The sequence below is a fragment of the Lepidochelys olivacea genome (assembly GCF_965140295.1).
Source record: "Lepidochelys olivacea isolate rLepOli2 genome assembly, chromosome: 2".
NCBI lineage: Eukaryota > Metazoa > Chordata > Testudines > Cheloniidae > Lepidochelys > Lepidochelys olivacea.
In genome coordinates this window covers 118,322,750-118,338,919 of record NC_140412.1, presented here as the reverse complement: position 1 = coordinate 118,338,919, position 16,170 = coordinate 118,322,750, and positions in this window count along the sequence as shown.

The window sequence follows — 16,170 nt, the reverse complement described above, 5'->3', positions numbered from 1 at the left end:
CCCATTGCTGTTTCACCAACAGTAATGGCCATAAATGAGTTCAAAAGGGTGAAAATACCAAACTTGGATGTGGTATAGCTCTGTAGGCAAAGAGCAACTGCTGCAACAGTAGGTCCCAATCACTGGTGTGCTCATTCATGAATTTACATATCATGGCCCCCAAAGTCCCATTAAACTCCACTAGGCCATTCATTTGATGGTGGTAAGGTGTGGCAACCAAGTGGTTTAGCTACTATTATCATTATCTTTAATTCAAAGTCTTCTCTTTTTTAAATATAAACAGCTTCACTATACGAGTAATCTACTGTTACACAGGAGTTTTATAGCAAGCATCTTTAAAATACATTTTTTTTGTCTGGCATTATGGGCTTGGTCCAATGACTATTGAAGTCAATGTGAACCTTATGTTGCCTAATTAAACGGATGCATATAAGGTGGCCAAAAATCTAAGCTTTGGAGAAGCATTTGTTTTACAAACTGTAACATTGTTAACCTTTTAATATTCATGTTCTAAATGAAAAGGTTTTTGTTAAATTTAAATGTTCCCCTTCAGGGTTGGACAACTCCAAGATCATGAGAACTGTAACGTGAACGTGATCAGAAAGAAAAATGAAGCTGACATTTCTTTAAAATGGTGAAATGTGTGAATAGTTATAAGCAAATTAGATTGTTAAAGGGTCTGATTCTTAGCTGAGACTAATTTGGTTTCAGTGGGATTCTGCTGACACACAAGCTGAGAATCTACCTCTTAAATTTTTCTCAGCAGTAATAAGGTCTTAGGTTGGTAACACAAGAAAGTGAATTTAAAAATATATATATATATATTAACCTGACAGTGGTCCTTTAACACCATGATTCATAACCACAAGTGAGTGTCAGCTTCCTTTCCCATCCATGTCTTGAGGACAAATTCTTTGCTTCACAAAATTTTGGCAAGTGCTTTTCTGCTTGGTATTACAAACTCTGTCATGAATACAGACTAACACGGCTGTTACTCTGAAACCTGTCTAATGGATGTGGGTACTGGAGATGATTCTGTTTGTTATGAATGAATACTGCTTTATTTGTTTCTATTCAGGAAGTTTGGTGCACTTTCTACCTATGAGTAAGAAGGCTCCATTTCTGCGTCAGGATCTGCATTTCAGTGGGACCCTCAGATCTGCTTTAGTGATTCAGACACAGGATAGGGATTTATACATGTGAAAAGCAGCAATAATCCGGTTACTCCTTCTCTGCCCCCTACTGGCCATACCCTCACAAAAAGCACACAGTATTGTGTTTCAGTGATATGGTTTTGTTGGGCTTTTATCTGACTCAAATCACTGCTGCAGTGTTAATGCAAGCTTTTGTTCCAGCCTATTGTATATTGATTATTGTAATTATGCCCTTTTTGGACTTTCCCAAACTACATTACACACAATTATTGCTGGTTGAAAATACCATTACACTGTGTGTGTCCCGGTATCAGGAAAATAAAGGAGACTCATTCTGGAGAGCTGGCCTGTACTTCCAGGAAGGTCTTTTATGGATTAGAAAGCCTGGCAGCCAGGGCCGGTGCAAGGATATTTTACGCCCTGGACGAAACTTCCACCTTGCGCCACCCCCTTTCCCCCAAGCATCACTTATTAAAAACTTTCAAAATGAATACTGCATAATGATTAAGAGATCAAGATTACTTTTCCTTAAAATTAAGCAATGTTGATTGTAATTGGAAATACACACTTTTTAGTCACGTATATTTCCTTCCTTCATTCTTTCATATCAAAATCTACTACATTTTATTCTACCTTTAGACTATCCAATTATCGTTATTAATAACATTTATAAAATCAGAATGGCGGATACTCCATCATACAACAGCAACTGACAATATCAATATGACAAATTTCAACAACCTACACACGCATATTCACACATGATAAACATATACACTCAAATACTGAACATACACACACAATTGACACAAAGTATCCGCGAAACGATGCAGCAGCAATTGCCAGTCTTAGATTTGAAACAACTCAACAAAAATAGTTAGCCTCAACCTGACAACCTCCGAAAATGTAGCATGATAAACAGCCTGTCGGAACGGGCGAGGGCTGCGCGCAACGAGAAAAATGATGTCATTGCCACTTTTTATGAGAGAACGACAAGTTAAAATGCAAGTTCAACGACATTTCTCTTTTCTTTCTTTATTCATTCGTTTTCCAGCAATAGTATAAAAAAAATTTGGGGGCACCGCTTTTTGGCTCCCCCAAATCTTGGCACCCTAGGTGGCCGCCTGGTTTGCCTAGTGGTTACACCAGCCCTGCTTATTAAACAGTAATGAACCGATTGTAGTCTTACTGTGGGGTCTGGAGTTATTAATGTAAGATACTGGAAGAGTTGAAAAAATCATTTGTTGTATATTGTCAGAAAATGACACAGAACTTTGAAAAAGTGCAAGCAAGTAGTAGTTCCCATAAGGGAGTCCACCAGGACCATAAAGCTGCATGGCAGTGGTCTTGGGAAGCCATTTGAGAGCAGGCATATCAGCCATTCTCACATTCCTTGATAGGCTGTGTAGGATACACAGGATTTACACAGCTCCTGAGATGCCAAGGGCTGTAATGATGACTTGGAAGGAGTCTGGTGACTGTTCTTTTTGATAAAAAATAAATACTCTTTTTCTCCTAGTTCTTGCTTCTTCCTTCACAAAGGAGGAATAGAAACTGGTGCTTGGTTCTTCTGGCCTCTGGGCTGCATTCTGGGGCCCCTAATGTAAAAAATTGCTTTGCCTGGTTTCTCTAGCTGTCAGTTTTCATAAGTGTGTCCTGCATGCAGCTGCCTGTGCTGCCAGTGGAAGCCACACTGAGCCCCTGTGGTGATGGGGCCAGGATTTCACCAAGCTTGGGAGACAAGAGGAATGTTCCTCAATGGGAACTAAACGCGTGCTTACCTTGTAGATATGGGAGAGTTGTCCGAGATATTTTTTTTTCCAGGTTAATTGGCTGTAATTTGTTTGGTCAAATGCTTGTTTAACCCAGTTTGCCTGGAACCTAAGTGCAGTTTTTAGGACCCAATTCTGCAGTTCTTACTCAGCCTGGGGGAAACCCCCCCCCCTGCAAAGGGCCAGTGCATGGCTTAAAGCCTTGAGTTCAGTGAATGTAAGCAAGTGCCTATGTCTTGTGTTGGCCTCCTGCACAGGGGTGAATTTCACCCGCTTTACTGAGGTAAAACTCCCATAGACTTCAATGGTATTTTGGGCTGTACTTTCCCCAGCTTTATGCTGATCCATCAGGTGTGTAGCAAAGTCACACCCCAGTAAGCATAATGTTTTCATATGGACATGGTACCTGGAGTTTAAGATCTTGATTCAGCAAGGTCTTTAAGCACGGACATAACATTAAGAATGTGCTTCATCCTGTTGAAATGTAGAGAACTATTGCCTGGTTAAAGTTTAGCAGGTGCTTAAGTGCCTTGCTGAATCAGGGCCTAGATGCATATAAGGATCAGTGTAGCACTGTCCTCTGTAACGCAATGTGAAGTTCTTCCCTGTGCTAAATGGCTGGACTAGGTCCAGCAGACTGATTCCATGTGCCGTGAATGAGTCTCCGTTACCCATCCCTCTTAGTTTCATGCTAGCTACTTTCTACTTTTTGGTCTGATCCTGTGAGGTGGTGAACACCTTCCACTGACTTCTTGAGATCAGGCTCTTTGTTTCTAGCACCTGCAATGTCAAATCTGTCTGGCATCTGATTTGCTAGACAGGGGCCCTGGCACAGCACAGTTTGCAGCACTGATGGTTCCTGCTGAGGAGGTGAGAGTAGAGGAGAAACAGGCCTGGAGTGTTCAACTGCCAGCTGGACTGAACCTCATGGTTTAAAAATAAGACCCCCTCTCCCCACCAGTTATCAATCTATTCATTCCAATAGTGAAGATCATCCTCGAACTTCACAGCATTCTGTGCATATTATTAAGCAGTAAGAATAAAATTCACACCTTCACAGAGAGCCAGCAACCGTTCATTGCACTACCTAAATAAAAAGTTCTGTGCACAATATTTTAAAATTCTGCACATTTTATTTGGCAAAATAACACTCCATAATCATGCCAGTTCCATTTATTGTGGTAATTTATTTCAAAATACCTGTCAGCAAGTATGTCTGTAACAATACAGACATACACAAAATTTCCCCCAGGAGTAGAGAGTTAAAGAACCCCCTATAACAACCCCGTTCCTGTTTCTCTGTCCCCTTCCCTCCCCCCAGAGCCCAGCTGTGTGGCCAGACACCCACAACCCCTCCCCCCAGGGCCCACCTGCAGGGCCCCCCCACCAATAGACCCACACCCCTTTCCCCCGCCCTTGCCCAGACACTCATTTCCCCCTCCCCCAAGCCAGGGATCCAGAGGGAGAAACAGCCTGATGCTTGGTCCCAGGCTTGCATGGAGTTTCCTGCACATGGCCCTCTCCTTCCCTCAGAGCGTGCTGGGAACTGCAGCTGCCAGGAACTCTCTAGCTCCCTCCTCCTCCCCCTAGCAGTGTCTTCTATGTGCAAGCTGGGCTCTGCTGAGTCCAGTGGCCCCTAGTGGTGGCTAGCAGCACTGCAGCCCATTTCTGTGGGGGAAAGGAAATTCTGCAGGCACAACATTAATTTCTGCAAAATTCTGCATTGTGCAGTGGCACAGAACTCCCCCAGGAGTAACTACCCCAGTCTCACTGATATTCATCTGGTGGGTCTGTTCTCTGATTGTCTGGCTGCTGTATCCAACCAATGACAGCACATTTCTCAAACTGGTATGTAAAACTCAACATTGGCACAATTGTTGGCTGGTTTTTCAATCTGTAATTCACCTTCAGTGAATATTTATGCTTATAATTGGCTTAAGGGTCGGATCTCAAGCCCGCTGTGTCCACGGAGACTTTCCATTGACTTCAATGGGCTTTGGATCAGGCCCTTGTTGATTATTCCTGCTAGCAAAGATCATTCACCAGAATATTCAATGAAATGAAAAAAGGGGTGCAGCCCCATATGAAGCAAATGCATTAAACAATTTGAATGAATATTCATATATCTTTTTCTGTGTTCTTCCAGCGCTACTACAGTAGCTGCTACTATAGTAGTGGTAGAAGAGATTTCTGCATGCAAATAAACCATGTTGCAAATTCATTAGTGTAACTACTGCTTAGTTGCTAGCTGAGATGCTGGCTCTGATTTAGGGCATTGGGACACTTAACAACAAACTCAGCTTTACTGAGCAGGTGGCTGAGCCAAAATAGTTCAGGAGTTAGTAGTTAGCTGAAATAATAACAAGCAAATAGCTGTCAGAATAGTCCTCTTTGTTTATTTGTTAAAGCAGCCTGGGGAAAGATCACCTGTGAACCAGGTATTCCCACATGACATCAGATCAAAATACACTCAATCCAGATCTATTCCTCTGCACAGACAGGAAAGTGCTCTCGTGTTAAGATGATATCCGAGTTTGACAAATAGACGAGTTACTTGTGGCACTGGAGAACTCATTTGTGTGTCTTGCCTGTTCAGTGGCTCTTTAACAAGTCAATCCTCAAGTCCCACAGCAGCACTTGGGCCTCAGGCTGCCCACTGCATCTGTTGCACTTGATCTGCCCTCACTTCAAGATCTACAGTGCTGTGCTGGCCTTGTGGAGCGGGTTTTTTGACTGACTGGGAGGCAGTGGCCTGGTTCTTAGGTTGGTCTGTGGGAAGGTTTGTACCCACTCTGTTATTCTGGGGGCCTCATTTCCCTCTTTCCCATTCACACAGATGAAATTCACCCTTGTGCAGAGGGGCAGATAACGGGGATGGGTTGAGAAAAAATCATCCCACTTTTGAGGGCTTAAGTGGTATACAGTCTTCGTGCTTGTCCCCGGCCTAACAATGACTATTAGCTAGGCATGGTAACTTCTACACCCCTGCACAAAACATGTTGCAGAGAGCGGACAGCCTGAAGCTGCAGGAGTGCTGCAAGATGCCCCAAAGTGTCACAGCCTTTACATTCTCCCCAGGGGACTATCGCGCCGCTCCTGCTAGAAGATGATCACCTGACGTGCTCGAGTACAAGAGAACTAGATTCAAGCAGTAGCAGAGCCAGCATCTAATAACAAAGTTAAGCATATCTGGCACTATATATTCAGTTGTATGCTGTCTTTGTTACTTGCTGTTTTGTTTACAGTATGGGTTTCTGGGCTAAAGGTTAGAGGGGAATCAGAAGGTCTGGATTCAGATCTCTGCCATTCAGTTATGTGGCCTTGAGTAAGCCACTTATCACTTTTCTGTGCCTCTGCAAAATGTGGATAGTAATACATATTTGTCATGAGGATTAGCACTTGTGAGGCTTACAATATGTTTGAAGCACGTTGAGATAACTGGCTGAAAGCTTAGCGATCATACAAAAGTGAGGGTGGGCTGGTGCAGTAGCGAATACAGCTGGCTACGGGCACTAGGAGCAGCTGTGCTGGTGATCTATACTCTTGGTGGTAAATTCTGACTGCCATGGAGATCCCCGGTGCAAAGACTGTGTACCTGGCCTTTGGACTAGGCCAAGTTTTTCATCCGTGACTAGTGATTTTTGGGCAGCCAACTTGAGCCACCTGAAAATCAACTTGAGCCACCAGCCTGATTTTCAAAGGGCAGGTGCTCAGCACTTTCTGAGAATCAGGACTTTTTTCAAAGGGGTCTCAAGTTGGGCACCCAAAATCACCAGCCACATTTGAAAATGTTGACGCTTTGTGTTTACAAAGTGCTGCATAAGTGCTAAGCATCATTATTATTTCCACAACAAATCAATTGTGATAACTCAGAGGATTATGATTTCAAGTAGGGAACAACAGCAGGAGCTGTGCGTGGCCCTTTTTTAATAGAAATGCCATTACCCATTATCAGTATATCACGGGGAAGGCAAATATAGAAGACATGACAAGGGTGAATAGTCTGCTTTGGTTATTTTAAGTTTTCCATTAGACGTAAGCAAGTCTTTAAACTCAGTCAGGCATCCACATCACATGCACCAGGGCAGGGAATTCAACCAATGAGCCGAGAATCCAAAGGGCCAAATCCCAGGTGATGAGATGATTCACATCATGCAAGGAATATTCAAGTGTTCTGTTGAAGCTGAGCACAGAGATCAAGCAGGGACACAGGCAGCAGTAGCACTCCTAAGAAAGAGGGAAGAAGGCTGTGCAAAGTCTCCTAGAGATATTAGGGATAATGAACCAAATCTAACCCTGTTGTAAGTGGGGACAGCATAATTTTGCTTACATCAGGGCTGCATTTGGCCACTGCTAGCTATTCATTTGTATGGATTTTTAGCAGCAGCACTTTCCATTTTCCAAGTGCAATAAAAAAAAATATAGCAGTTACCCCTCACCACACCTATGTGAGGAAAGTGGGTGTTATTCTCCCCAGAGGACAGAGGGGGGAGGGGAGATAAGTGAGGCATACGGCAGTTAAGACCTATATTTTCAAAAGTGGCCTCTGATTTTGTGTGCTTCAGTTTTTGTGGCCCCCAAATGGAGATATCTTAAAGTGGCCTAAACTTCAGAGGGCAAGTATGCAACACTCTCTGAAAATGAGGATCGTTTCAGGTATCTCAAGGTAGCTATCCAAAAACTCAAGCATGAAAAATTTAATTATATGTGTTACACTAGTGCCTGGAGTTCTCAGGTGAGTCTGGGCCTGCATTGTGCTAGCACCAAGCCCCAGAGAGCTTACAGTCTACATAGATAAGACAAGGGGAAGAGAGGCATAGAGAGGTGAAGTGAAAAACTTAGTGTAGTGTAGAGAGCCTGGAGTTAGCAGCATCTATCCTGGCCCCTCTATTTGCATCTGTCTGGGAAAGGGAAAAAGTGTCAGATGAGTAGACCAATGGGGTTAAAGTGAAGATACTAAAGAAAGGAACTCTAAGTGATTGTAATAACTGGCATGGTAGCACATAATAGAACAATGCTTAGAATGGCAATGGCAACTCTACATAAACTTTATAGACTTTGAGAAGGCTTTTGATAGCATTCACAGGACCAGGCTGTGGGACATTCTGCAGGCATATGTAATCCCTCTCCATATAATCAACATCATCAAAAGCTTCTGTTCCAACTTTACATGCAGTGTTGATCACAGTGATCTCAGTTTTGAGTCAAAATAGGAGTATGTCAGGGGTGTGTCATGTCTACAAAAATCTTCAATATTGCCATCAACTGGGTAACACAGCGTACAACAGAAGACATGCCAAGAGGCATTAAATGGACACCCTTTTCATCCCTTGAAGACCTGGACTTCGCAGATGCTCTCGCTCTCCTAACACATACCCAGCACCATATACAAGAAAAAACAACTCGATTCAGCACATTCAGCCAGCAAATTGGATTAAAAATCAACCACAATAAGACAGATATCATGACCTTTAATATTGCCTCACCATCACCAGTACGGATAGAAGATCATATTCTCACCAATGTAGAAACATTCACGTATTTGGGCAGCACCATCAGCCAAGATGGTGGAACAAGCCAGGACATCCGGAAGAGAATCAATAAATCCAGAAACACCTTCAGGAGCTTAAATACAGACTGGAAATCATCAAAATACAACACCAAAACCAAAACTCAAGATTTATCAGAGCTGCGTACTTTCAACACTACTTTATAGTGCAGAATGCTGGGGAATGAGAAAATCTGACATGTCCAAACTGTCTTCATTCCATACAACCTGCCCCAGAAAAATCCCCCGTATCTTTTGACCCGGAACAATCTCAAACCGAGTTCTATTGACATAGAATCATAGAATCATAGAATATCAGGGTTGGAAGGGATCCCTGAAGGTCATCTAGTCCAACCCCCTGCTCGAAGCAGGACCAATTCCCAGTTAAATCATCCCAGCCAGGGCTTTGTCAAGCCTGACCTTAAAAACCTCTAAGGACGGAAATTCTACCACCTCCCTAGGTAACGCATTCCAGTGTTTCACCACCCTCTTAGTGAAAAAGTTTTTCCTAATATCCAATCTAAACCTCCCCCACTGCAACTTGAGACCATTACTCCTCGTTCTGTCATCTGCTACCATTGAGAACAGTCTAGAGCCATCCTCTTTGGAACCCCCTTTCAGGTAGTTGAAAGCAGCTATCAAATCCCCCCTCATTCTTCTCTTCTGCAGGCTAAACAATCCCAGCTCCTTCAGCCTCTCCTCATAAGTCATGTGTTCTAGACCCCTAATCATTTTTGTTGCCCTTCACTGGACTCTCTCCAATTTATCCACATCCTTCTTGTAGTGTGGGGCCCAAAACTGGACACAGTACTCCAGATGAGGCCTCACCAATGTCGAATAGAGGGGAACGATCAGTCCCTCGATCTGCTCACTATGCCCCTACTTATACATCCCAAAATGCCATTGGCCTTCTTGGCAACAAGGGCACACTGCTGACTCATATCCAGCTTCTCGTCCACTGTCACTCCTAGGTCCTTTTCCGCAGAACTGCTGCCTAGCCATTCGGTCCCTAGTCTGTAGCGGTGCATTGGATTCTTCCATCCTAAGTGCAGGACCCTGCACTTATCCTTATTGATCCTCATCAGCTTTCTTTTGACATAGTGCAGCCAGGAGGATATGAGCACCATCATTGCCAGGAGGTGTTGGAGATGGATTGGTCATGTGCTTTGGATGGAAAATGATTCCATCACCAGAGTAGCAATAAGATGGACACCTGAAGGCAAGCGAAAACAGGGCTGCCCGAAAACAACATGGCGAAGAGCTGTGGAAGCTGAGCTGAAAAACCTGGGGCACAGCTGGGGAACCATTGAAAAACTTGCCAGAAACAGACAGGAGTGGAGGACCTTCGTCACTGCCCTAAATGCCAGAGGTATAATGGGAACATGATGATGATGATGAGTGCAGATACATCCCAATCTAGTACAAGATAAAATGGTCTGAGAAAATAATGAATAGGGTTGTTTTATCCAAGATATCAGGAACAAGGGGAGGTAACAAACACGTAAGGTGTTGTGTAAGTTGTGTATTCCAGTTGTTAGGGTCAGCCTATAAATGTCAGGGTACTTCACCTTAATCCTTTGCCCAGCCTAGGGGGCATCGGAAAGTCCCACCACTGACTGAGCTGAGCCCATTGTAATGAGCATACATGTGTTAGTGTAACTGTAGACATTGACCCAGGGAGCTAGTATTGTGCTTTGTTGATGATAAAGCTGGCCAAATGCCCTCGCCACCGAACCGTAACATTGAGGTCTTCTGAACTAACATGCTGCACTATCGACTAATAGCTTGACCTAATCCATAAATTTGTGAATTAATTTTAAGGTTTAATTTCTTATTATTTGCAGACTTTGGTTCACAGCCCCTGGTTCAGGCCTCAGACCTTGCACCAGGCACAGTGCTCCAGACTTTCTCTACTCTACTGAGAACCAATAGAAAACAGCCAAGACTGGCGGGATAGGATAAAACAAACTAACCTGGGGTGTAGCATATGCTGCAGAGGTTTGCATGTAATTTAGAGGAATTAAAAATGTTTGGGGGAAATACAGGTCAAAGGTGTTCCAGGGACCAAAGCATAAGCAAAAGTGTTCATCTCCTGCAGTGTAAGCATTGGTAGGAATATGGAAACATTCTTTCAGTATTCTAAGACATTTTGATGATCAACTGACGTACTACTTAAGTGAAATTTCTGAGTTAAAGATAACACAATAGTGTCTGAGTTGAGCTTCCACAGCTGGAATCAAATTAAATGTATCAAAGATACAGTTAGACATCTGGGAATTGATTCTGGACTAATCAAAAGCAGATATATTTTCTGGCATTTGGCTGGTACTGCTTAGTCAATAAAATGCAGGAGGCCAAATTCAGTCCTGGTGTCAGCAGGTTCAACTCTGACTTCAGTAGAATTACAGGTGCTTGACCTGGGTCTGAATTAGGCCCAGGATATTGTAGTCAACTGTTGTAATTTTTTTTAAAAAAGGTGTTTAATTTAGAAAGCATCATATTAACCATGCAGTTGTTATGCATTACGACCTGAACTGGCCAGGTGCTAAGAATCTCTTGAGAGGTTTTGGGGCTTCCTCAGCTCTTTTCGAAGTCAACAGGAGTTGGGAGTGTTGATTGCTGAGCACCTTTCAGGAGGTGTTTTATCATTTGACAGGACTGAGTCGTAAAACAGCAACCACCTGACGGTGCTTAGTGCAGCTAGTATACAGAGAATAAAGTGAATTACTTTACTTACCTACGTGTTAGAGAGAGACTTTTGTAACAATCTGTGCTAAGCTCTAACCTTCTGCAGGAGGCCAGCCTAGATTATCACAATGGTAACTTTTGGCCTTACACCATTGCACTTCCATAGATTGTAACTGAGATGGGGACTGGGCTGAGTGTCCCTGTTACAAAGCTCTTACCATTGCGAGTGTCTAATATAAAGCCATGCTTTCCTCACTGTGAATTCTATGTAGAACAGGTCCCCATAAGCCTGAAATGGAGTCAGTGTAGAATCTTCCCATTCTAATGCCTAGGAGTATATCAATGCAGATGCTCAGCAGACGTGGTGGGCCAGATGGCCAGATTCTTCTCTCATTTACACCAGTGTACAGCTGGAGAAACAAACTGGATTTTGTTAAAGGTACAGTTAGCGACATCCACATTTGAATTTGGGGCTGCGTACCCCCAATTTACACTTGTGTAAATGACAGCAGATTTTTATCCCTACATGTGTAGTATCTGAGCCCTGTGTGGATGTAAGAACAGCTTGCATGCATTTATAAACTGTGGAACTTGTATCACTAGAGCTCACCGCCTCTCTCTTTATGGTCTAATCCCTGTAATATATAAGGTATTAGTGATGTGACAACATTTTATTTAATGTGCCGTGTGAGTCAATCTTGTGGCCAAAGACTCTTTAGCTCCATCCTTGGATGGGTACTGCTGCCACCACCAAGTGAGCTAGACAAAATTCAGGAAAAGGACCACTTGGAGTTCCTGTTTCCCCAAAATATCCCCCCAAGCCCATCTAGTGGCAAGAGAACTGAGAAACACTCTACATGCCACCAGGGGCACCAAGATGAACAAAGACCCCATCAGGGTCATAGGTACTAAAGTAGGAAGCAGTGATGCTTAATACTTTCCAGCACATTTGAATCTGAAACTGTGCTTCTTGGGGTGTAGGAGCCTGATCCTGTGGGGTGCTGAGCATCTTCAGTTTATACTGAATTGAAGTAAATAGGAGTCCAGGGTGCAGTACTTTGCAGGATCAGCATGGCAGAGATCAGTGCATTTGGGTTCATGGCAACTAAGGGAGCCAACGGTCACAAGCAAAGGGAGGTGATAAACTAGCTTTCTGTGAACTATGTGGCATATACAGAACACATGATCATGTTGTGTGCTACAAAGGTTTTACTGGCACATGCCTGGGATGACCTGGTGTCTGTGATAGACCCAGCCCAGTTGGATACAGCAGAGTAGTCTTATTGGGATTCAGGAATTGGGTGGGCAAAGCCCGCCCACTGCTAAAGGATCCCCCCAAGCCTAAGGGGGGGATCCACAGGACCTGGGAAACCAAATAATTACGTGGGACAACTAATGAACAACAGGGACAGCAGTGCGGTCAAAGGGTCAAACAAAGGGAACCGGACAGGGACACCACACAGAAAACCCCGGACAGCGCCCACTGCTCCTCGAAGGCATCAAGGGAGTCAGTGGACATTGCCCAGAGGAACTCTGCCCGGAGGCATGAATGGACGGAGGATCGGAAATAGGCCCCACAGTCACAGGAGACTCCATTGGCCAACCTCCTCACCCTGGTTTTATAGATGGCCATTTAAGCCAGGGCCAGGAGGAGGTTGACCAGGAGGTCCCGCGACTTTATGGGGCCACGGATAGGGAGTGCATAGATAAGGAGGTGAGGGGAAGAGTGCAACCGAAGGTACAGCAGAGTAGCAGAAGTCAGATATACCGGCCACTGGATTAACAGTTTTCTGTTCCCTGACTGACCAGAGCAAGGGCTGCTCCAGGCTAATGAGAAAACTTGACTCCAATTAACCTGCAAAGAGTCAGGTGAGGCCATTAAGCTAATGTGACCACCTGACTGTAATTAAGGCCCCTCTGATAATATAAAAGGGCTCACTCCAGTCTGGCAGAGAGGAGCCAGGAAAGAGGAAGTGGGGCTGAAGGGTTGGTTAATGGAGATACCCTCAAGTCATTGGTAAGGGAGCCCTAAGGTAAGGAAGAAGCAGGAGAGCTGTGGGGACGTGGCCCAGGGAAATGTAGCAACTCTGGCAGTAAAAGGTTGGCTGCCAACAGCTGCTACCATTAGGGTCCCTGGGCTGGAACCCAGAGTAGAGGGCAGGCCTGGGTTCCTCCCAACCCACCACTACAGAAACACCTCCTGGGAGGGGAAAACAGGCCCCTGTCAGGACAGGAGGCTAAACTGTTTTGGCATGAGGCTGTAGGAGCAACAGAGACTGGGAATTCTCTCACCAACCTCCATTGCTGGCTTATGATGAAAAGGGCTCAGTACACTGTATCCCTGGCCCGAGAGAGAAGGGCTATGTGGAGGGTTGCAGTAAGCCTCTGAAGCTAGCTAGAAGTGTGGGACCCATGGGGAGCAGCTTGGAGCTCTGCCACATGTCCTTAAATATAAAGGGAAGGGTAACCACCTTTCTGTTTTCAGTGCTATAAAATCCCTCCTGGCCAGAGGCAAAACCCTTTCACCTGTAAAGGATTAAGAAGCTAAGGTAATCTTGCTGGCACCTGACCCAAAATGACCAATGAGGGGACAAGATCCTTCCAAATCTGGAGGGGGTGGGGAACAAAGGGTTTGGTCTGTCTGTGATGCTGTTGCTGGGAACAGATCAGAAATGCAAGCCTTCCAATTCCTGTTAAGTTAGTAAGTCATCTAGCTAGAAAATGAGGTAGGTTTTCTTTTGTTTAATTGCTGGTAAAATAAGCTGTGCTGGAGGGAATATATATTCCTGTTTGTGCCTTTTTGTAATTTAAGGTTTTGCCTAGAGGGATTCTCTGTTTTGAATCTGATTACCCTGTAAGGTATTTACCATCCTGACTTTACAGAGGTAAAATTTACCTTTTTCTTTAATTAAAATTCTTTTAAGAACCTGATTGATTTTTCATTGTTCTTAAGATCCAAGGGTTTGGGTCTGTGTTCACCTGTACCAACTGGTGAGGATTATTATCAAGCCTTCACCAGGAAAGGGGGTGTAGGGCTTGGGGGAATATTTTGGTGGAAGACCTCTCCAAGTGGGCTCTTTCCCTGTTCTTTGTTTAAAATGCTTGGTGGTGGCAGCATACGGTTCAAGAACAAGGCAAAGTTTGGGGAAGTTTTCAACCTAAGCTGGTAAGAATAAGCTGAGGGGGTCTTTCATGCAGGTCCCCACATCTGTACCCTAGAGTTCAGAGTGGGGAAGGAACCTTGACACCTGGGTAGCTCACTCAAGGCTTTGCCACTCACGAATAATGTGGACTACCCCAAACTCACGTGAGGAAAATCATTATACCACGCCATCCTCTATTCTGCTGAATAAATATATATTTGCATGAAGTGCTATATTAAAAGAACATTCCTGAAGTTGCAATGTCAAGCCCTGAAAGTCAGAAAATGCCAGGCTTATGGTTGCCTGTGCAGCTTTAATTCAGCCCCCTTTTGTTTATGCATTGATACACCATGTGATCATGTCATTAAAGATTGAGGTCAGAGTCATGTGGAAAAACCATTCAGTGCACAGAGTGGATAGTACTCAGTGAATGAACACTCTTCAAAATTATATGTTCTCCTTATTGTTCAATGTGTGCTCCCAGGCCTTATTTTTGGACATATTCAAACTCTGCTCTGAAGACAGAATTTTTAATTTCTTCTCTGGTGCTCATCACTAAACTAGCTGAGTGACAAATATTAATTTATCTTTGAAACTCTCTCTTCTGGGAGATGAAGGGAGTATTCTTCTCTCCATTGTACAGACAGGGACCTGAGGCACAGAGAGAATAAGGTCAAAAGTGTCCACTAATTTTGAGTGTCCATTTTGAAACCCCTAAAGCCTGATTTTTTTTTCCAGAGCATTTAGCACCTGTGTAGCACTTTGTGTTCAAAGCACAGCTCCAACACTGACTTCAGTTGCTGAGCACTCACAGCTGCATGTCTGCAAATCTGACTCCAGGGTTTCAAATCCCACATTCAGAAAACTGGGAAGAGACACAAAAGTCTGTTTGAAGTGACTTGCCCAGCTTCACACAGGCGCTCTGTGGCAGAGGCAGGGATAGAGTCCAGTTCTTCAGAGGAGCATTCAACTGCAAGACCATCCTTTTTCCCCCCCTCCTGCAACCCCCTACCTCATTCACTGGTGCCCACCTTTCAATTTCTGCAACAAATGAACCGGGGCCCTACAGACAACAGTCTCCTTCACTACACAACCCTGATTCATCCTCAGAGCAGGTCCATCCTGTGGAGAAAAATAGCATGTGATCATGTAATTAAAGATTGTCTTTAACCCCGTTGGAGTCCCTGTCCAAGTTTCTGACCCCCCCCGCCCACTTCCCACCAGTGTCCTTAACCAGCCAGTCCCAGGTCTCACCCCCCCACAATCCCTTGCTCTGAATCGTTTCCCAGCCAGTCCCAATTTCCTTTCTCCTGGCTCCTCATCCGATCTGTCTCTCTCCCCCCACCCTGACCTCCAGTTGCCCTATCCCCTTTCTCCATCCATACTGACTCCCAACCCCAATCTCCCTTCTTGGGCTCCTCATCCTGTCAGTGTCTTCTCCCCACCCCTAGCTCCTTATCCCAGTCTTTGCCAGTCCCATTTCTTCCTCCCCATCAGCTGTCTCCTCTTCCAACTCAACTCCTTTCTCCCCACCTACTGGTTCTCAATTCCAGTCTTCTTGCCCAGACAGTCACAGTCTCCCCTCTCCACCTGGCTTCCAATTCCAGATTCCCTCTCTCCTCCCCAGCCACAGTACCAATCTCCTGCCCCCACCCCAAGGCTTTGTCCCAATCTACTGCCTGTCCCGTTCTTCTCCCTCCCCTCCCCATTTGGATGGAATCTTCAGGGAGTTTAGCTGCTAAAAATCTATGAAGTCTCTGAGTGTGTGCAAACTGCAATTTTTTAAAGACTTAAACTTGGACAAATTTATGTAGATTTTTATGTGGACAGCAAAAGGCACATCCTTTACACAAAGGCCATTGCCT